Source organism: Sceloporus occidentalis, unplaced genomic scaffold (assembly GCF_023333645.1).
Source record: "Sceloporus occidentalis isolate IW3139 unplaced genomic scaffold, rSceOcc1.0.p SCAF_4, whole genome shotgun sequence".
NCBI classification, from domain to species: Eukaryota; Metazoa; Chordata; class Lepidosauria; order Squamata; family Phrynosomatidae; genus Sceloporus; species Sceloporus occidentalis.
The window spans coordinates 134,973,668-134,995,845 of NW_028316984.1; the positions used below are offsets into that span (position 1 = coordinate 134,973,668).

Consider the following 22,178-nt stretch of genomic DNA (forward strand, 5'->3'; position numbering starts at 1 on the left):
GTTTTATTCTATATGAGTTGCAAACATTTGAACTGTATTAGCCTGTCTTTTTGGATATGTAATGTGCTATCTAGCTTGTGTAAATAGGATGTTATTACACTGATTAAATGGCTGAGTTATATTTAGCCTGAATCTTAGACAGAGTAACCTGATATTAGCCTTGTAAAATATATCTAGTGATCCTCTCATGTCTATGTAAGTTCCTCCTCTATTTACACTTCACTATTGCTTTATGAGATTCTTCTTCGTGGTCTCTGCGAATCATACAAATGGGTTTCACTGCGCCTGCGCAGTGCTGTTCGGAAACTTCTGGAATCACTGGGCAAAGTTTACTTTGCAACATATAGAAACTTTTTGGCGGTAACTCCGCCCACCCGTTATAAGGCCCCTGCCTTCCCGCTCTTTTCCCCAGTTCCTTTTTTCCGCCACGCTAGCTGCTTCAGGGAACTTTCGCTTGCTCTTGCTTGCTTGGAATCACTTTCGTTTTGACCTCGGACTGTATTCTTGACCATTCTTTGTCTCCCGCCCCTGGTAACTTTGAACTTCGGACTGTTGACTTCGTTCTCAGATTTTCCCTCGGCTGTGTCGTCCTTTCAAGATGCCTGCACCCTTCAAAAAGTGTGACATCTGCGGGGGCAAGGTGCCCGTCCAGGACCCGCACTCTTCTTGTCTTCTCTGCCTCGGCAAGGACCATGACACCAAGTCCTGCTCGCTCTGCAGGTCCCTTTCTTCCCAGGCCCGGAAGAACCGTGAGTCCTGGCTCACCTCGGCGATCGCCCTGGGCAAGGTACAAGAGGGAGGTTCTCGTGCTTCATCCGTCCCGCCCTCCGCGCCCCCGGCTTCATCTTCCAGGGCCAGCGTATCCAGCGTGACATCCGCCAGGGCCACCGTTTCCAGCGTGGTGTGTGTCCCGGCCAGGACAGTCCCTCCCACCACCTCCGATGTGGCCCGTGGCTCCAAACCGCCCAGTGCCACTGACAAACCCTCCAAGCGCCCCCATAAAGCATCGGGGACTGAGGGTACCGAGCCGGCGCCTAAATCTGCGAAGAAACCAGACGGTTCGCACGCGAGCAAAGGGACCGGGACGGAGGTCCAACTCGCCTTGCCTTCATCCTCTAAGGCATCCAAGGCAGCTCGTCACGCCTCCAATCCGAGGGAGTCGGCTTCGGTTGCGGAAGCGACCCATGTCCCATCCTCGGACAAGACAAGGTCCCGAAGGCCCTCTTCATCTGGAGCGACTGCTGTCCTCCTGGACCTCCCGGAAAATCCTTTCTTTCCATTGGAGGAGACCCCGAGATCGGGTAAGAAGAGGCATCACGACAAGGCGGGTCGTGACCCTGGCTCTAAAATGTCCAAGCCTTCCAAGGAGCAGGCCGGGACCGACTTGTCTAAGGCGAAGGACAAGAGGCGCTCTCCTTCTAAGAAGGCCCGTGCTTCCACTCCGGCAGCTCCTCTTGATCCAGAGCAAACTGCGCCTGAGGTACAGCGGTCTCCGGTACCGGACACGCCACCGCCTCAGCCCACCATGGACTTTGTCCACGAGACCGACGATACCGCTCCTGTCCTTCCTTCTGGAGCACTGTCACTTCCCCATTCCGAGGACGAGGACGACGGGCAGCCGCCCCGTGCTCAAGAGGCACCGGATCTGTTCCTTGACACCCAGTCGGGCCGGTACTTCATGTCGGTCACGAAGGAAGTGGCACTCAGAGAGTTCACTAGACTGAACCCTCGTCCAGCTGACCCACAGGAGGGCACGTCGGCCAGATCAGTTCCGGCCGTCTCCGTGTTCGAGAGGCCTCCATCCCCACCTTGACGGCGCCCACGCTCTTCGGCTGATCCCATCTCGCTCCATCCGAGATCCCAAGTCACAGTGGTTGATGTCCTCTCCTCTGACTTGGACTCCGACGACGAACCCGTGCCCCCGTCCGAGGTGCCATCCGAGGAAGAAGATGTCCTCTCGGTGTCGGCGTCGCCCCAGAGGATGCACAATCCTGAACCTTCTTCCCCATCGGACGACGTCCGTTCCTTTAGTGAGCAAGTCGTGAAGATGGCCAGGGCCCTCGACATCGAGCTTGCTTTCCCGGACGATGATGCTCAGGATCCGGTGGAACGCCGGGTTCATGGACGGGTGCCCACACCACCCCGCCTTCCTCTGCTGCCATCTCTCCAGACCATAGTTCAAAGGTCTTGGGACTCTCCGGCCAACCTGTCTGCCTCATCCCGCAAGGTGGAGTCTCTCTACAGAGTCGCCCCGGCGAGCTGTCCCTGGTTGGCTGACCACCCCAGGCCCAATTCGGCTATTGGTGAGGGAGCTCAACACAGCTTCGTGCCGAAGCAGGCTACCTCCCCCGTCGATCGGGAGGCGAAAAAGGTGGATGGCCTGGCCAAGAAGGCCTACTCGGCAGCGGCCCTTGCGGTAAAGGCCAGCAATTACACCGCCTGCATGGGGGCATACGTTCAAACCCTCATGGAACGTATCTCCCCTCTCATCCCGGACATCCCGGATGATGTCCAGAGGCAGCTGGTCGAGGTCAGGGACGAGACTCACTCCATCGGAAGCTGGCTCATCACCACTTCCAGAAATATGGCTGACTGCGCAGGGAGGGCCATGTCTGCTTCCATGGCACTCAGGCGACACGCCTGGTTGAGGGCCTCGGACCTCAACCCGACCGTCAAGGCGGCCATCGAGGACATGCCACTCGACGGGACCAGACTCTTCCATGCGGAGACCGACGATCGCCTGAACAGGAAGTTCAGGATGAAGGCGGCAGCTAAGAAGCATGGCATGTCCTCTGCACCTGCTTCTCCATTTCGAAGGCGTCAGCGCCCGTGGCAGCCGCAAGGTCAGTCACAGGGGACCTTCCCTCGGGATCGACAGTCCCAACAGCAGGGCTCCCAGAGACGTCGCTACCCCTCGCAGTCTTCCTCCTCCTCTGGCCGCCGTAACTTCCCGCCTCGGTATCGCAAGTCCCGTCGGCAGGACACCGACCAGGGGAAGAAGAGAGCCTGAAGGGACGCAGCGCACTTCGCCTCCCTCTCACCCCCCTTCTTTCTGGACATTTTGAGGCCCTTCGCTAACACCTGGGCCTCAATAACATCGGACTCGTGGGTTCTCAACATCGTCCATAGGGGATATGCCCTCGAGTTCCAAGAGCTCCCTCCAACTGGAGCCTTCATGTCCACTCCCCCCTCGGACACCCTTCTCGACGAAGTGCGCACCTTGCTTGAAAAAGGGGCCATCTCCCCTTTACCACCTGACCAATGTCCCAGAGCCTTCTTCTCTAGGTACTTTACGGTACCGAAAGCGGATGGGGGCATCAGGCCCATCCTGGACTTGATACAATTGAACTTGTTCCTTGAATACCGTCGCTTTCGGATGGTAACCTTGGCTTCCATTCTGCCTCTGCTCCGCCAGGGCCTGTGGTTTGCGACCGTCGACCTGAAGGACGCTTATTTCCATGTCGGGATCCGGGAGTCCCACCGGAGATTCCTCGCCTTCGCGGTCGGCTCCACCTCGTACCGCTACAACGTCCTTTCCTTCGGCTTGGCCACGGCTCCTCGGGTCTTCACAAAGTGCATGGCACCGGTGGTGGCATACCTTCATCAGAAGGGCTTCATGGTCTTCCCTTATCTGGACGACTGGCTGTTTGCCGCCGAGTCACAACTCGAACTGCAAGAGGCAGTCTCATTCGCCCTGCACCTCTTGGACTCCCTCGGACTGGTTGTCAACAGGGAAAAATCCCACTTCACACCAACCAGGCAGGTCAAGTTCATCGGGGCCATTCTCGACTCCGAAAGATGCTCCGCCTTTCTCCCTCCAGACCGTTTCCAGGCCTTGACTGCGTCGCTCAGGCCTTGCATCTCCTACAGAAGGGTGAGGGCCAGAGATGTCCAAGTCGCTCTGGGCCACATGGCATCAACGACGTTTGTCACGCCTTGGGCAAGGCTTCGCCTCCGACCGTTGCAATCCTGGTTCCTCTCCGCCTTCTCTCCGATGGAGGACCCCCCGTCAAAGTGGCTCACGGTACCGAGACCGGTAGCGGCTTCCCTGAGATGGTGGTTGGACTTCCACAACGTCGGCACCGGGATGCCCTTCCATCAGCCCCAGTCGCAGCTGACTCTCACAACCGATGCATCCCTGGAGGGCTGGGGCGCCCACCTGCTCGACTTGGTCTTCAAGGACAAGTGGTCCGCCCAAGACAAGCTCCTCCACATCAACGCCCTGGAGATGCTGGCAGTGGAGAAGGCATTGAGGGCGTTCGAGTTCGCCGTCACAGGCAAGGTGGTCCTCCTGAGGACGGACAACACCACCGTGATGTATTACATCAACAAGCAAGGAGGCACCAGATCCAAGACCCTGCTCGACCTTACGCTCCGCATCTGGGACTGCTGCATCCAAAGACAAATCCTCCTCCAGGCGATTCACCTTCCGGGAGAGGACAACGACCTGGCAGACCGCCTCAGCAGATCTCCGTCGGTGTGCCACGAGTGGAGGCTCCATCCCGAGATGGTCAGCGACCTCTTCAACCGGTGGGGAACCCCCCGGATCGACCTCTTCGCGACCAGGTGGAACACCCATTGTCCCCAGTTCTGCTCCAGGAAGCGGATGGACGGATCCCTCGGAGACGCATTCGCCTTCCTCTGGACGGGGGAGCTTCTCTACGCGTTCCCTCCGTTCCCTCTCATCATCAGGGTAGTGTCCAAGATGACAACGGACCGCTCGCATGCGATCCTGATCACCCCGTGGTGGCCGAGACAACCCTGGCTTGCATCCCTTCTTCACCTTTCCAGGAGATGCTTTCTCCGCCTCGACCCTCGTCTGGACCTGCTGTCGATCCAGGACGGGAGGATCCTCCACCCGGACATCGAGAACCTGCCGCTGGTGGCCTGGAGGATACAGCCCTGACTGCCCTGCCAGAGGCGGTAAGGACGGTGATCCTGGCTGCAAGGAAACCTTCCACCCAGCGGTCCTATGCCTCCAAGTGGAGAAAATTTGGCCTTTTCCTGAACCAAAGTGGCTTGTCTCCTGCTCAAGTGTCCACTCCAGTGGTGCTGGAGTTTTTGATGGCACTTTTGGATGAGGGGCTATCTCTCGCATCCATTAAGTGCTATTTGTCTGCCATTTGTGCCAAATATCAGTTCGGGGGGAGGGTTTCCTTCTTCAAAGACCCCTTGGTGAAGGGGTTCCTTAAAGGATGTGCCAACCTGTATCCTCCTGTGTCGGTACCGGCACCGGCTTGGAGTTTGGAGGCGGTACTGTCCGCCCTCCAATCCAAGCCCTTTGAACCAATGGCCACAGCGGACTTGAGACTATTGACTTGGAAGACCGCCTTTCTTGTGGCCATCACCTCTGCCTGCCGTGCGGGCGAACTCTGTGCCTTACGGAGGGACCAACCATTCTTGAGGTTCCACAAGGACAAGGTGGTCCTCCGGACAGACATTACTTTTTTGCCGAAGGTAGTGTCTGCTTTCCACATGTGCCAGGACATTGTACTGCCTACCCTCGCATCCAACCCGACGTCGGATGCGAAGCAACGCCTGCACTCTCTTGATGTCAGGAGAGCATTGGCGTTTTATTTGGACAGAACTGCTGCCTCCAGTCGATCCGAGAGACTTTTCCAATGCTACTCGGAGCCAAAGAAGGGGTTGCCTGTGTCTGCGCAGAGGTTTTCTAAATGGGTGGCTGGTACCATCCACCTCTGCTATGAACTTTTGGGCAAACCTCTCCCGGGCAGGGTTCGGTCCCATTCCACAAGGTCAATGTCGACATCCTCTGCATTCCTGTCGGGGATCCCCTTGGAGGATGTCTGTAAGGCTGCTGTCTGGTCCCAGCCATTGACTTTTATAAAGCACTATAGGCTGGACACCAGGGCCATCCGAGAAGCAGCTTTCGGGAGGGCTGTGTTGGTTTCAGGGTTGCATTGATTGCACTACTGATGGTTGTGTTTCAGCATTTATGTATATAATGCCTTTGAGTTGCATTCTGTTGAAGGTTGATTTGCACAAATTCAATGGGATGGTCTTGCACGACCTTATCTCCCATTCTAAGGTTTAGCAATGTTGTTGCTATGTTTGGTTCGTGCAGTAACAAAAAGACTGACTCCCTTTATGGTTCAAGGTGTTTATTGTTTTAATAAATATACCTTTGGTTTACTATAGCTTTGGTTTCAGGACACTCCCTCCGCCGCATACCTAAGCTTGTCAGTCTAAACCCATTTGTATGATTCGCAGAGACCATGAAGAAGAAGGACAGGTTGCTTACCTGTAACAGTATTTCTTCGAGTGGTCATCTGCGAATACATACAAATCCCACCCGTCCGTCCCCTCAGTGTCCTGCTCTCATTGGCTCTTTCCATCGCCTGCTTGGCGGAAAAATTGCGGAACTGGGGAAAAGAGCGGGAAGGCAGGGGCCTTATAACGGGTGGGCGGAGTTACCGCCAAAAAGTTTCTATATGTTGTAAAGTAAACTTTGCCCAGTGATTCCAGAAGTTTCCGAACAGCACTGCGCAGGCGCAGTGAAACCCATTTGTAGGTATTCGCAGATGACCACTCGAAGAAATACTGTTACAGGTAAGCAACCTGTCATTCTAGTGAATCATAAGTGGTTCAGACTTTTACTTCTCTTTTGTGGAAAAAGAATTGTGTTAATCAGGCCATTTCATATGTTGAGCTCTGTGCAGATTGCCCTTATCATGCATTACGTTGTGTGATGGCATGTATTCATGCCACCCTGCAAGCTGTATTGCTAGTTAAGGAGAGGTTTTGCAAGTTAATATACTTCATATGAAATAACATTCTTTTCTCTGTTCCATTGCTTTTCAGTAGGGTGTTTTTGTTTGCGTGTGCATTGAGATAGGATGGAGATTTAAATCTGAGCATATTTTTTTAACTGTAGTTTTAAAGAGTGTTCTTTTGTATTGTAAAAATCGCCAGTTTGCAAGATTGTAATTCTAATTTCTGATTTGATGAAACTATGTCAATGAAAATTGTATAATTTTCAAGCACTGAACGCTAGGCCATCATAAAGTTCCTGTTCCTGCAAAAGACAATTCCAAAGGAAATTCATGAGTGTATGATGCAAATATTGAATGACAAATACAACTGTGAAGATGTGCTGTGCCAACTTTCATATGGAGATTTTGAGACTAAAGATGCAGCAAGGTCTGAGAAGCCTTCAACAGTGTTCGCTCCTGGAATTGTTGGGCATGTTTATGACCTGATTTTGGCAGATCACTGAATCTCAATTAAAATAGTTGCTGAGACACTAGAGATATCCTGGGAATGCATTGGGTTTATAATTCATGAACAGATGGCTATGCAGAAGCTGTCAGCCAAGTGGGTGCTAGAAGGTTTGAATGTTGACCAGAAACTAAATTGAGTGGATACCTCCATCTTAATTTTGCAGCTTTTTGAGCAATCTCATGGTATTTTTTTGGAACATGGTTACATCACTATGGTCTGGAGACCGAACAATAGTCTTTGCAATGGTAGCACTTCGGTTCTCAACGGCTAAGAAATCCACGAGGTAAGGTACTGGCTGTCATGCCCTGCATAGAGGCTGCAGGCTTGGAGGAGGAAGCAGAGGAACCCAGCCTTGAGCCTGGCCCAGTTCCTCAGTGCCGGTGCCAGCAGAGATTGCTGGCAATAAAGACTGGCAGGAACCTGGCACCAGTACAGCAGAGGTCCCTGCCAGCTTGGGCACCAAGGAGAATAAGGAGGCAAACGTATCTGTGCCTTTGTTCAGCCAGTGAAAGTTAGAAAGCGAAGATGTGTGTTGCTCCCAAAGAATTTATGAAAAAGGCCAAATAGTCAAGTAACAGCTGCACAAGTGAGAGCTGGAGATAAAAGCCTGGGAAGAATGCCAAGACATTGTCAGGGGTTAAATGACATCTCTGGCAAAAGCACCCTTGTCTTAAAATCTTTCTGCTGCTTGACCCTCTAGACCTTTGCCTGATGATTCTGCTTGCTAAAACCCCAGACTCTTGGACTGCCTGGCGTGTCTTCTTGCTCAAACCCTGGACTCTCGGACAACCTGATGACCCTTCTTTCTGCGATTCTGAACTCTTAGTATGCTCTGATTTTTTTTTGTCATCTGATACTCTGGACTTCGGATTGTTTCAGACGTTGTGTTCGTCTTGCTCTTTTGCTTGGTCATTATCTTGTAAGCAAAGACTCTGTTGCTTTCGGCTGTTGGCAGCTTTTCCAGACAACAGCCACAGTTTTTTGACAGAAGGTATTTTGATGACTATCTTCAGAAGGCCCAAACAGCTAATGCAGAATACTACTACTATAACTTGCTGTGCCAATAAAAAGAGGCATTGAAGGAAAAACCTTAATGCACCTCCTCACAGGGCTGGCAAGACAATAGATGTTTTTAAGAATTTGGGATCTGAGTGCAAAGGCCATCCACCCTACTCACCAGATCTGGCTCCATCTGACTATTTCATGGCTGAGCTGAGACTTGAGCTCTGTTTTTTAAAGTCATAGTCGAATACTCAAATTGCTATGCCATGCTGACTTACTGTACAGCAATTGAAATAGGTCAAGAGTTCTCATATTTTGGTTCAGATGCTGATTGGAACAGAGACTACAGTCAAGAAATCAGAAGATGATGATGATGGTAGTGGTGATTATGATTTTATTTAATTATATCCTGCCTTTCTCCCAATATAGGGACTCCAAGCAATGAACAGCAAATTTAAAACAATACAATTTAAAAACAGGACAAAAGCATTAAATGTATAAATATAATATTTAAAAAACAATTGAATAATTTAAAAAGTTAAAACTAATTTAAAACAGTTATGCACTACAACATATGTGTCAAAAACCCAATACAAACCTTAAAATCTGAATGACACACCATTTAAAGCCCAACTCTTGTTAGTTTGAAAAAGCCTGATGGTACAAGAATGTTTTTATTTGCCTCTGAAAGGAAAGCAGAGATGAGGCCATCCTGGCCTCTCTAGGGGGGGGAGTTCCAGAGTTTAGGAGAAGACACCGAGAAGGCCCACTCTCTTGTTCCCATAAAACGAGCCTGAGGTGGTTGTGGGACAGAGAGAAGGGCCTCTCTGGCGAATCTCAACACTCTAGTGGGCTCATAAAAGGAGATATAGTCCTTCAAATAATCTGGTTCCATAACTAGGACTGGAAAGGGCAGCTATGAAAGAAATGGACAGGGACATAAAGTGTAAAGACTCTGAACACTAAAGTGTGGATAGTCCAGGCTATTGTATTCCTCATCACAATGTACAGATGTAAGAGCTGTACAGTGAAAAAAGCTGACAGAAAGAAAATCAACTCATTTGAGATGTGGTGCTGAAGTAAGTACAGATGATACTATGGACAGCCAAGAAGACAGACAGATGGGTTCTAGAACAGATCAAGTCTAAACTATCCCTGCTAGGAAAGGTGGAAGGCACTAGAAAGAGAGGAAGACCACATGCCAGATGGTTAGACTTGATCAGGCTGGACACATGCCTGGGTCCGCAGGAGCTGAGCAGAGGACAGGGGGTCTTGGAGATGTCTTATCCACAGGTCATGAGTGGAAGTCGGCTCCAAGGCAGTTAACGACAACAACAACAATCAAATTATACACACACAAAAGTCCTTGGCATGACAAATTGGATGAAAGATGGTATTATGCTAGATCAAGTAAAAGAAACTTTATAGAGGGATTTTTTTTGTGTCTATTTGTTTTTGTTTTTATCTTTCTAATGAATGTTGACTCAGGATTTAGCTTTGATGCCATGAAGGGATATCTGGGAGATTTAATTTCCTTGTCTTTGCAGGAAAATCGTGTACTGTCTAGTATCCACTCATAAGACCTCATAATTACATGTTAGGCCAGAGGCACTGTTCCAAACTAGTGGGGTCAAGTCTCAAGGACTGGAGGAAGCTTTATGATACAGTTGTTGCACATAATGACTGTTAAGCTCTTGCCCTAAGCGAGAAGTGTTATTGAGCAGAAGCACTGGCCTTCTTGCCAAACCTTAGTAGTCAGATGGCCTGCTTTAGATGTCATATTTTCTTCCAGGGGAATTGCTGCAAACTTCCTCATGAAAGAAATATGTCTTTACTGCTGCAAGCCTCTTGCAGGCCAGATGTTTCTGTAGTATATATCCATTTTTTGTTTCTTTAAAAAGTGGAATAACTATTTTATTAATTACTTGTTATTAACATTGTGGTAACATAAGGGTCAGAAGCTGGGAACCAGCTCACTCAGCAATGTTGTCTGTTTGCCACTCTTCTCCTTTATCCATTTCCAGGATTTTTGAAGGTTTTTTTGGAGGGATAAGTGGGAGAGACAGATGTAAAGGAAAGAGAATTTTCTCTGCCTTGTGCACCCTACTGTCTTCATCTTGTTTTTCACAGCTGAAAGTGGGATGGAAAAACAAGAAAAGAGGGGGAATGGAAGCCAAAGGAGTATACATTTCCTTTTCTATCATACCGCTGTTGGTGCCTCTTTAAGTTGGAAAATGATTTGAGAAAGGAGTAAGAAGAGGCTATACAAAAGGGTACCTCCTTCTTTTGCTTGCTTGCATGCTTCCCTTCCCCTCAGCCATTTCATGTCTGTATAGAAGGGAAAGTGAGATGGAGGAAGAGAGTGGGCTAGACTTGCTGACAGACCACTGAGATGGAGAGCTTGGCTCCTTGCCCTCCATTCAGAATGGTGCACCAGTTAAACTAATTGCTGCCCACATGTCGAGACTCCCAAGTGTGATCAAAATCCCACTGTGGTAATCACCTCTCCCGGAGTGACAGATATTTCCTTCCTCAAAAATCTTGTCATATCCATAATGATTACTCTTCTTTCAAGTGGAGCAGTTTGTACATGATTGGATAGCTTAGTTTGCCAAGTCCAAAAAAGAAGAGATGAAGCGGTACTCAGGTTGCAGGAGTGGTAGTGGCTTGAATGTATCCACCATGTTTTGGCACATTTAAAGTGACAGTAGAGTTATTTGTTGGACTAAAAGTTGCCAGCTGTGCTGGGGTGTAGTGCAGACAATCTGCAGTGTATTGCTGAAATTACACTTTTCTCAGTATTAGCAATTTGTACAATTCTAAAATCAACACTGTTTTGAATTGGTAACTGTGTGCGTAGTTAGCAACTCTTTCCATCCTTATTACTTCAGAAGTGGCTAACTGGTTTTGTTGCACTTCACTTGATTGTTGTTGTCATCTTGGCATCAACTGCAACATTTTATGCGCTCTCTCGCTCTCTCCCCCCCCCCCTCTCTCTCTCTCTCTCTCTGTGTGTTATGCAAGATTGGCTGTATTATTTCAGTTTGTCCTTGTTAAATCTTCAGTCTCAGTAGTGGGAACAATTAAGGCAACTGCTGTTTCTGTTTTTGTGTGTTTGGAAAATCAGTTCTTAAAAGTACCACAAATGTACTATCTGCCCTGGTTTGTATTTATTTTTGAGCTGGCCTTGACATTCAGAAAGCAGATTAGTCACATAAACAGTCCATATATTTCATTCAGATCTTTCATTTAAATAAGCCCCATCTAAGCTGAAAGAGCTCTATCTACCGATAGCTCATAAAATTACCCAATAGCAAAGTATATAAATATATATAAATAGTGAACTGTAGAACTAAATCTAATACCTAACATTATGTTTAAATTTAAACAATCTCTCCATCTGCTTTGTTCTAGAGGAGCTTGAGGCATTCTTTTCCCCTGTGGCTTGTTTTTCACTTTTTTTTTTTTTTTAACTTTATGGCTCAGTTCAAATGCCACAGCCAAACTATGGTTTGGCCACTGAATATGTTCTGTGTACTGAATATGCTCTTCAAGTCTTTATTGCATTTCCACAGTCTTCAGCATATTTTGGTTAATGAGAATAATTTCTGTCACAATGTATGAACTGGACATATTATTAATAATGTCTACTAAGTATACTTTACTCCCAAGAAATATTCAAAAACTATCTTCAAACCATAGTTTATGTAACTTGGGAGGCAAACTATGGTTGGCATTTAACATCATTTGTCCATTTCACATGTTAGGTCAAACATTGGCTACCTCAAACCAAGAAGTGGAGGAATCAAAATGTTCAAATGAGGGTGGGAGGGTGGGTGGACAGACATGATCACAGACCACATTCCTGACCATGGTTTGGCCATGACACATAAATGAAGCACAAAGTCAAATCATATGTAATGTTAGCACAAATAAAAACATATGTGGCTTTTACTTGCACCATGAGTTGGAGTCACATAAATTTGACTATATGGCATAAAGTTACAGAAATTGACCAAAGTATATGAAAGCTTATGCTACAACTTCTTTTGTACAGTTAGTCCCAAAGGTACTACAAGATCCCTTTGCATATTGCTATACACAGTTATGTTTGACTCTTTTGCTATGGAAAAGTTGTATCAAACTCAATAGTCATTGCTCTGCCCTCCAGGCTCAAAATTTTCATTATATGCTGAGATCCGCAACTTCCTTGATACTAACATAAGAAAAGCTCTGGTGAATCACAATAAGTCTGTCTAGCCCAGTAGTTCTCAAACTGTGGGGTGGGCCCCCGGGTGCCAGACTTGGAGGCCCTCATCCCTCCTCTCCCCTTTTCCTGGAGAGAGAGAGAAAGGCAAGGTGCTTGGAGCAGCCACCTCTGCCTGAGGGAGGAGGAGAAGGAGAGTAGGGAAGCTCATAGGATCATGGCCTCTGACAGAGCCCATCCTGAGCTGCCACTTTTTCTTCCCCACTTGTCCCATCACTGGCTCAGTTCTCAGGATGAAACACTGCTGCAGGCTCAACACCCCCCCCCCCCCCGCTCAGTCCGGTGTGCCCAAGGTGTTTATGGCAGCTGATGAAGTCTATCCATGGTGGTGAAAACCAGTAGTGCCTCTTGCTCGGGGCCACTGCCATCACCTGGCCCTGGCTGTATCCCCTCAGAGGCAGAGGAGAAACAGTCTTGGTGGCTGTGCTCCTGGATGAATGGCATGCTGGACCAGCTGGCCAGGAAAGTAGTGCACTACTTCCTGCAAGCCACTGGAGCAGAGCATGTGCCTGCACTCACGACTTCCCTACTAGCCAGCCACCCAGGGACTCCCATTTGCAGGTGAAGTTGTCTGAAAAGCTGCTTCTCTGGTCTGGTAAGGTGGGTGAGGAGAATGGGGGCTGGACAAGACCCAATGAAAGGAGGAACAAACAAAGAAACCTTGGGGCAGCTGTTATAAGTGTCAGGGGGGTGGCGGAAGATTTGGGGCCCAGCAGAACCAGCTTCCAAAAGGATCTCTCACTAGAGAAAGGTGGGGTATTCTCACTAACAGAGACAACCTAAAAATTGACATAATTTATAGAAAAGTGGGATGTAAAAATTTGTAATAACATTACTATGTGGCTGTACAGACCGCCCCAAAGGGCGGCCTGCAGCCACCCGTTTTTGCCATGGATGGAGGCCGCACTAACCAAATGGTGCAGCCTCCATGAGACATAAAAAGAACCTGCTCCTGGTGGGCTCCTTTTGTTCCACACACGCGGCACTATTGCCGCCCTCGCGTGCACTGATGACATACTGTAAAAAAATAAAACTTTTTTTTTAAAAAAAAAGCTGATTACAATGACATTAAAGCAACATAAAAGAGTATAGAGATTATAGTACTCTGATTTTTATTCTGTCCACAAGGAATTCTAGGGGTGGTAATTTTGAAAGCGTACCGTATGTCCTATATGGAAATGCAAATCTTTCTGTCTCTTAGACAAGTCTTGGTTTAAATGCACAAGTATCTACTCTTTTCTTTAAAAAAGTGAGGGGCTTAGTTCAGCAGTTCAGCATTCACAGCATTTCTTTTTCTTTTCTAACACTGTTTCTGTCAGGCTCCAAAGAATTTTAGAAGTCCTAGATAATGAGAAAATTCAGGAGGGAAAGTTTCTATAAATATCCTCCAACAAGACGTTTTAGCATTGGTCTTTTTCCTTGTGGTGTTGGAGTTCTAATTTGGATTGCCACAAAATCTCTGGGCCCCGTAAAGTATATCCCCCCTCCATGCTTCAGCAATGCGTCCATTAGGTTGCCAAATTAGTTTTTGTGCAAAACGAAACTTCAAATCAAAATGGGTCTAGATCATTTGGGATCCTGTGGGTAAAAAAAAAATTGAAGTAACAGATGTTGCTTTCTCATTCTGAATTCTCTCCTGCTTTTCTTTTAAAACAGGAGAGATTACTACTGTGTTGCATCTGTTTCCAAGGAAAAAGCCATTTACCTCTAAGGCTAGATACGGATTTCACAAATATTGAAGTTGTGGCAGATACTGAGAGGTTCATAGGCCATTGTGGGGGTGAATCGTAATTAGAGCACTACGCACAAGTCTGCAAAGTAGTCCTGTTGGGTTTCCTCTGGCCTCTTGTAGTTCAAACAGTGCTTTAGTGATTAATTTGAACAATATGCACTGCATCATGAAAGATGAAATATTGATTTTAAAGCATTGCAGTTCAGTCTCTGTATAATAGAACAATACTTAGCTATCAAAGAACCCCAAAAGCACTCAGTCTTCAATAGTGACTCCATGTCTCACTAGGAGTTCATGGGTGGTATCAATAGCTTGGTGGGCAAAATGGAATGTTGTTTGTTTTGAATTGCCTGTTGAATTTGTCATAAGTGTGACCTTTTGGGAATGAATGTTTGCAAATGGTAATTTGTGGCACTTACTGTATGCATTGGGTTTTTATTTGTTGTGATCAGTATCTTTCTTCATCCTGCCATGCTTTTCCTTGTAGAACAGCAGTGATCATTGTTGATTTGACTGTGGCCTGGCTGGTGGCCTCAGTGCCCTAGGGACAGGAAGGGTGGTGTGGTCATGTACCCAAACTGCCTCTGTTTATTCTGGGCAGCCCTTGGCAGATTGGATAGGTCAACAAGACACTGCCATTTTCCCACATGACCTTTAGTGACTTCATTGGAAACCAGTAATCATAGCAAATGGCAGACATTTCTTAAGGGCAGTGGTGATCCCTCCTTGTGCAATGAGTAATTTAGCTGAGAAAATGATCCTGCTTGTTTGTGAGCCCTGTCCCACATTCTGGGTGGCAGGACTCTTGCTGGGGAGAGTACTGCAGAGACAGTGGTGACAGTGGTGACAGAAGATAACCTAGTGTCCTTAAGCTTGTCCACTATTGGAAAAGGATATACAGTGGTACCCCGGGATACGAATGCGCCGCCTTACGAAATTTCCGGGTTACGAAAAAAATCCATTCAATTAAAGAGTTCCGGGTTACGAAGGTTATTCCGGGTTACGAAGAAAATTTTTGGTGCTTTTCGGCGCGATTTCGCACGAAATCGCGGCTTTCGCTATTAGCGCCTATGGGCTTTTCGGCTAGCGAAAGTTTCCGGGTTACGAAAGCGGCGGCGGAACGAATTAATTTCGTAACCCGGGGTACCACTGTATTACATTAAGAAGATACATGCGGCATCAAGACAGTTTTAGGTGTATGGATGGGCTGATTGTCCAGCACTCTAGTGGAAACCAGGAAGGAGCGGAAAGAACAAGCGCCTGGCCAAAGAACAATTCTGGCTGGTTCCTTGAAGCAGGTTGCTATAACTTCGATTCTTCTCTGTCGTGTATCCCTCAGATCCAGACCACAGCCAAGGCTTGTAGATTCTTTCTGTACAATATTGCTAAAATTCGACCTTATCTTTCCGCTTCTACTGCCAAGATCCTGGTCCATGCCCTAGTGGTCTCACGACTGGATTACTGTAACGTCCTCCTGGCTGGGCTTCCTCTTCCTCACCTCTGTCCTTTAATCTCTGTCCAGCATTCAGCTGCACACATTATCACATCCGCCCACCGCTGTGACCATATCTCTCCTGTGTTGGCATCCCTTCACTGGCTCCCCCTCCCTTTCCACATTCAGTATAAGCTCCTGCTGTTGACGTTTAAAGCCTTCCATGGGCTGGCCCCTCCTTACTTATCAGACCTTATTTCTCCTCACCTTCCCACTAGGGCCCTCCGTTCTGGTAGTCAAGGTCTGCTGTCACAGCCCAGGATTTCCTCTGCCCCATCTCGGATTCGCCCCTTTTCACTCGCTGCCCCTCACTCCTGGAACCTTCTTCCCCCGCGAACAAGAGCCATCACTTCTTTAACCAGCTTCAAAACGGAGCTGAAGACAATCCTGTTCAGGGCAGCGTTCCCAGGCATTGCATAATTGTCACTTGCTATTTGATGTTCTTTTTTTGTCTGTTTTATTGAATCATTTCCTGTATTGCTATGTATTTTATATGTATTATCCTACTAGAGAGGCCCCTTCCCCACCACCACTCCCTTTGTGTCGTGTCTTTTTAGATTGTAAGCCTGAGGGCAGGGAACCGTCCAATTAAAAGATTGTATGTACAGCGCTGTGTAAATTTACAGCGCTTTATAAATAAAGGTTAATAATAATAATAATAATAATAATTATTATTATTATTATTATTATTATTATTTCTCTAGACCACATGAGGTAGAGAAGAATATGAATAAATCCAGACTCATTCATTTTGAGGCTTTTACCAATGGGGCTACTGCATATCTGACTCTGAGCAGTATGGATTTCCATTCGGAGGAGGAGTCAAACATGTAGAAATATGCCTTGTTTATAAACATTTGGAGTTTTGTTAAATGGTCCTCTCAAGAAGCTGTGCTGCATTCTTTTCTGCTCATAATCTTGTCAAGTGGGTTTCTAGGGCTGGTATCATATTTGCAACCTTGTGATCGATAGAACCTATTTAAATTACTGGAAAGAAGTTAGTTAAAAACAGTGTGATCGTGTTGTTGTTGTTGTGTGCCTTCAAGTCATTTTCTCAACTTATGGTGACCCTAAAATGAACCTATAATGGAATTTTCTTGCCAAGCTTCTTCAACAGGAGTTTGCCATTGCCATCCTCTGAGGATAAGAGATTGTTACTTGCACAAGTGGGTTTCCATGGCTGAGCCAGGATTCAAACCCTGGTCTCTAGAGTCATAGTCCAGCACTCTAACCACTAAATCACACTGTATGCAAATGTGAAAAGGCTCAAGATAATTTGTCACTATTCAGCTCGATGAAAATCTGGGGCATCAGACTAGAATCTGGATGAGATTTCCAATTCCTGTGAACAAAGGTTTCTCCTGCCTGTTCAGCTCTGGAAGAAGAAAAAGAGAGGAAGCATTTCTCCCAAAGCCCAGGAGATATCAGAGTTTGGATATTTAACACCACTTCTTGCAAGATGAACTGAAACATCTGGACCAGGCTCTACAAGCCAATGGTTATTCTAGCTCAGACATCAGAAGGGCTGCCAGGCCCAGGAATACCCAGAGAAGTGAAGACAAGCAGCCACCCAAAGGGAAGGTATTTTTACCATACATCAAAGGAGTCACAGACAGAATAGGCAAAGAGGTGAGGAAGCACAACCTTCAAATGGTTTACAAACTGACGAAGAAAATCCAGCAAATGCTTCACTCAGCCAAGGACCAGAGAGACCCTCTGACAACCACAGGAGTTTACCGCATACCATGCAGCTGCGGACAAGTCTACATAGGGACCACCAAATGCAATGTGCAAACAAGAATCAAGGAACACGAGAGACACTGCAGACAGGGCCAGCAAGAAAAATCAGCAGTAGCTGAACATGCCACAAACCATCCTGGGCATAAAATACTGTTTGAAGACACTGAAGTTCTGGACCATGCCAACCACTACCATGTCAGGATGCACAGGGAAGCCATTGAAATCCACAAACACCTGGACAATGTCAACCGGAAAGAAGAAACCCTTAAAGTGAACAAAATTTGGCTACCAGTCCTGAGGAATAGCAAAATAAGGACTCAGCAAATGCAAATGGGAAACCATTCAAAGTCAGGGGCTTTCCCAGCAGATAATGATCACCAATTAGCAGACATTAATCCTTGTTTGCATTAGCTTCCCAGCCTGAGACCAGCCATCAGCACAGAACAATACACATGCAAATCACTCCTGCATTCCCAGGCTCACACAGTATATACACACCCAATTTTTTCCAGGCAAAGCATTCTCTGAAGATGCCAGCCACAGAAGGAAGAAACTCTGCTAGAACATGGCCACATAGCCCGAAAAACCCACAAAAAACTATGGATGTCGTCTATGAAAGCCTTCGACTTTACAACTTTGTGAAAGCTTATACTCAAATAAACCAGTCACAAAGAGGCTGCTCAATTCTTCCCTCCTGCTTTTCTTTTTTAAGGGAAAGGTCAACACCCATATAACTTAGCACATGAAAAAAGATTTTGTAAAATATTTCTGGGAAATACTTTCCAGAAAAAGGAAATAGAATACTGTACTATCATTTGTCAGATAAATGCAAAGACTAGATGCTTAGTTACACTTGATATGATAGAGTTGAGTTTACATTTACAGAGTTCCATACAAGAAAGGTGGCTGGGGAACATGATACAGAGTACCTTTTGTTGCCTGGTTTACTTGGTTGTAAGTGAGTTAAAGGATTAGCCTAGACCTTACATATGGGCATTTCAGACCAGGAGAAGACCTCCTTCTCTCCTAGACTGATTTGGACTGATATTGTGCAAAGTCCTAGACTTGGACTTACATTGTACAAAGCTCTATTTTTGTTGTATGTAATCAAAGCAGCCAGTCAGAAATTTCCTGGAAGGATGGTTTCATCCTCCTCGTAGGTTTGAGTTTCTCTGACAAAATTGCTCAGACCAGCTGACTATTGTGAAGAAAGGAATGAATTGGCAAAGGGATATAAGCCCCAGAATGTTGATTCGGGTGGGTTTGTCACAGTAGAGACCTGGAATCCCAGTTTTTCCTCACTCAGAGGTACACAGTATTTTGTCCTAGAGGTGCATGTGGTTCATGGTCACTCACTGTATGGTCTCTAAAACCAATAGAAAGCCAGTCACATTTTGTCACTGCTCAGCTGATCAGCCTGTTGTGAGGGTGGTGGTGGTGTTTGTAGCCCCAGTTGTCTGAGATTGTTGTTTTCTAGCCACTATTAGTTAGCTTTCCCAACCCCCAGCGAACTGGATTCCAAGATTTTTGTTTTCCCATTGTTGATAGTAAAGAAACAGTGATCTTGGTGGCAGTCTCTTGCAGATGGGAGAAGGGGCAACTGTGTGGTATTATGTGTGTGTACACATGAAGATGTATATGTATGCATACATAATACTTCCAGTTGAAATCAGAATTGCTCCTTGGGACTGTAAAGAATGTATGTCCATGCTGTGTAGTTGATGCTTATGGATTGGAGTACAGGTGGCTGTCACAAGCCAGGTAGAACTAAATCCTCTGATAACTTTTAAAAGGTTGTTAGTTACCTTTACCAACTCTTCATAAAAAACTCATCAGAAGTGCTGACCATCACTAACCAGGCCACATAAGTTTCAGACATGTGTCCTTATTATAACATTGATATGTGAAGCTATATGCCAGACTTCAAAACCCCAAATATTTAAATATAGCAATCTCCCAGTGTACTTGTCACCAGGGTGTGTATGTGTATATGATAATGGCAATTTTACTGGATATTACTGTATCACTCTCTCCAATATAGCCCTAATGTTTATAAAATGGCCAGAAATACACTAGGTAATCATGACTCTTGGTCAGAGAAATCCAGGTATGTTGTGTCAAACACTGTTTTTTAGCTTGGAGAAAATATTTTCTCTCAAGCAGTGAAGGGCCTTTTGCCCTTCAGAGGTTTTGGACTTTCAGCTCTCAGAGGTCCCAGCCAGCATGGCCAGTGCTCATGGATTTGCTTAATGAACGTACAAAACATCTGAAAGGCCAGAATCTGAGAATGAATGTTCTGGAAAACACAGTACTGTTTGCCCTCCACATTCATGGATTTTTTTGTCCACGGATTTGAGCATCCATGGCTTGAAAATATTCCAAAAGATATAATTTCCCAAAAGCAAACCTTGATTTTGCCATTTTATATAAGGGACACTATTTTACTATGCCATAGTATTTAATGGGACTTGAGCATCCACACATTCTATGTCTATGGGGTTCCTGGAACCAAACTCCAGCGGATACCAAGGGCCTACTGTATAACTGATAATGGTGATGCTAAAAATTCAAGACCAAAAAAAACCTGCCTTAGCTTTGAAGCAGTTCAGGCATGAGATCTATATATGGATGACACTGAAAAATTATTTCTATCCATCTTTACACTGCTTCTTATGTCAGTAGAGATTTCTACAAGCCCTCCCCCTTATCTTATCTGAAAATCAGAAGAAAACATCTGGCTATCTTTCTGAGCTTTTTTAAATAGTATGTCTTTATAATGATAGAAATTCCTATGAAGGATTAAAGTCCACATGGAATTCAACTGCAGCTGTATAGCTAACTTTATTTACATCATAAATTGTGTCAAGGAGTTAGGCTATACTCACTAGATAACTGAACAATGAGTGATGACTTTATCCTAGAATGATTATATTGTAAAAATATTTGACATGTATGCTAATTTGTTGTAAACTATAAAAGGATGTGCTCCTGTTATGGCTAGCCACAGTTTCCATAGTGTAATATTAAGCAGCATGTGGTATCTGTGTGTTTCATGCACATTTTGAGTCCACAAAATATAGTGATACAGAGTAGGATATAAATATTTTATTTAATGAATTGATTAAAATTAGTTGGGTAGGTATGTGCCAGTAAGATGTTTGGATGTAAATGGGGCTAGTATTCCTTTCCTTGATAATGAAACCTCTTTTTACAGGTGAGCAGGGATATATAGCAGATTCAGCTTCAGACAGCTTCAAAGCAAGGATTCTCTCCTACGGGCCACATAAGGCTCCTTGACTCAGAGTTGCTTATGGAATTTCAGAAGACATATCAAAGGGACTTATTTTTCCCCAAGTCATACCACCAAGACTATAGAAGTATTTTGTCTTTTCAGATAAATCTGTCTCAATATTCTCAAGATTCTTGATTCTCTAAAGTAGCTTCTTAGCCCTCTTGTTTGACAATAACAATCAGAAAACATGAAAACTGATTCATTTCAGACTTTGTAATGCTCTTGCGTGACTTTAAGTTGCACAGTGACTATGTTGCCTGCTTCTACAGTGGTAGAGCACCAACGGGCTTTCCTCCTGATTTAGCTGTGCTGTGAAACAGTTTGTTTTTTCCTTTCCACAATGTCACTTTTCATTTGTGGTGGATGCCTAGTTCACATGGTTCTTCCCCTCAGCCAAAGATATAAGTGACAGCATTTGTGCAATAGAAGGGAAGAGAGCTATATTCACCATGCAAATATTCTTGTTGGTCTGTGTTTCCATAATTTCACCATGCATTTTGCAATTATCTTACAGCAAAAGAGGACAGGATTGGAGCTTGCCAGCATTTCTGTGCATGTTTTCTCTTTTGAGCAAGAAACAAACACTTATCATTTCATTGTCTTGTACATCTCAACAGCAGAGCAACTGAACATTTCCTGGATAATAGAAAGGCTTGCACATCTCTGGGGATTAATAATAATAATAAAAAAACCTAGGAGCAGCAATGGAGCTGACGAAAAATCCTTTGATATCATTTTACTGAGACTCAGTCCCAAGGAATTAGTGTTCAACTCAGAATAATACATAGACATACACAGCTGCTGCAGCTTGGGAGATACTGCTACACAACCACACCTGCTTCTTTTAACTTTGTTAGGATGGACAAAATCCCCCCTCCCTTCTTTGGCCTCTCTGGAGATGGTGTCAGGTTTTCAGATTCCTTAGTCATGGCTGCTTTGTGCAGTCATTGGAACCCAGGAAATGGGTTATTAAAATTCAGTGTGGAAAGATTGGAGTGAAACTGGAGTCCAAGCAGATTCATTGCCCATGGGAAGCAATGAGCCACTAAAGCCCCATCTTGTGGGGTCTGCAGAAGGACAGAGCTCAGTCCCCTTTCATATCTTGCCACGAAAGAAGACAGGACAAGTGGAGGGGAAGCAAAGTTCTGCCAGCATCCTTCAAAGAATCTTGTATTCTGTCCCTTGATCATTCACTCAACACTTTTGTCCATATACAAGTGTAACGCAAGCATGCTGGGTTTAAAGAGCAGCTGGGAAATCCATAGTTTTTTTTGTCTGCAATGTCTCTCATGTTCTTTGATTCGCGTTTGAACTGCAGACTGGGCCAGCCAGAAGAATCAGCAGTAGCAGAACACATTATAAACCAACCTAGGCATAAAATGCTATTTGAAAACACTGAAATTCTGGACCA

At 45.8% G+C, this 22,178-nt stretch overlaps 1 protein-coding gene across 4 annotated transcripts in view; it reads left to right on the forward strand.

Moving 5' to 3' along the window:
* CSTPP1 (centriolar satellite-associated tubulin polyglutamylase complex regulator 1) overlaps nt 1–22,178 on the forward strand; it is a 198,590-nt gene that overhangs the window by 118,547 nt on the left and 57,865 nt on the right. The gene's annotated exons all lie outside the window — the stretch shown is intronic.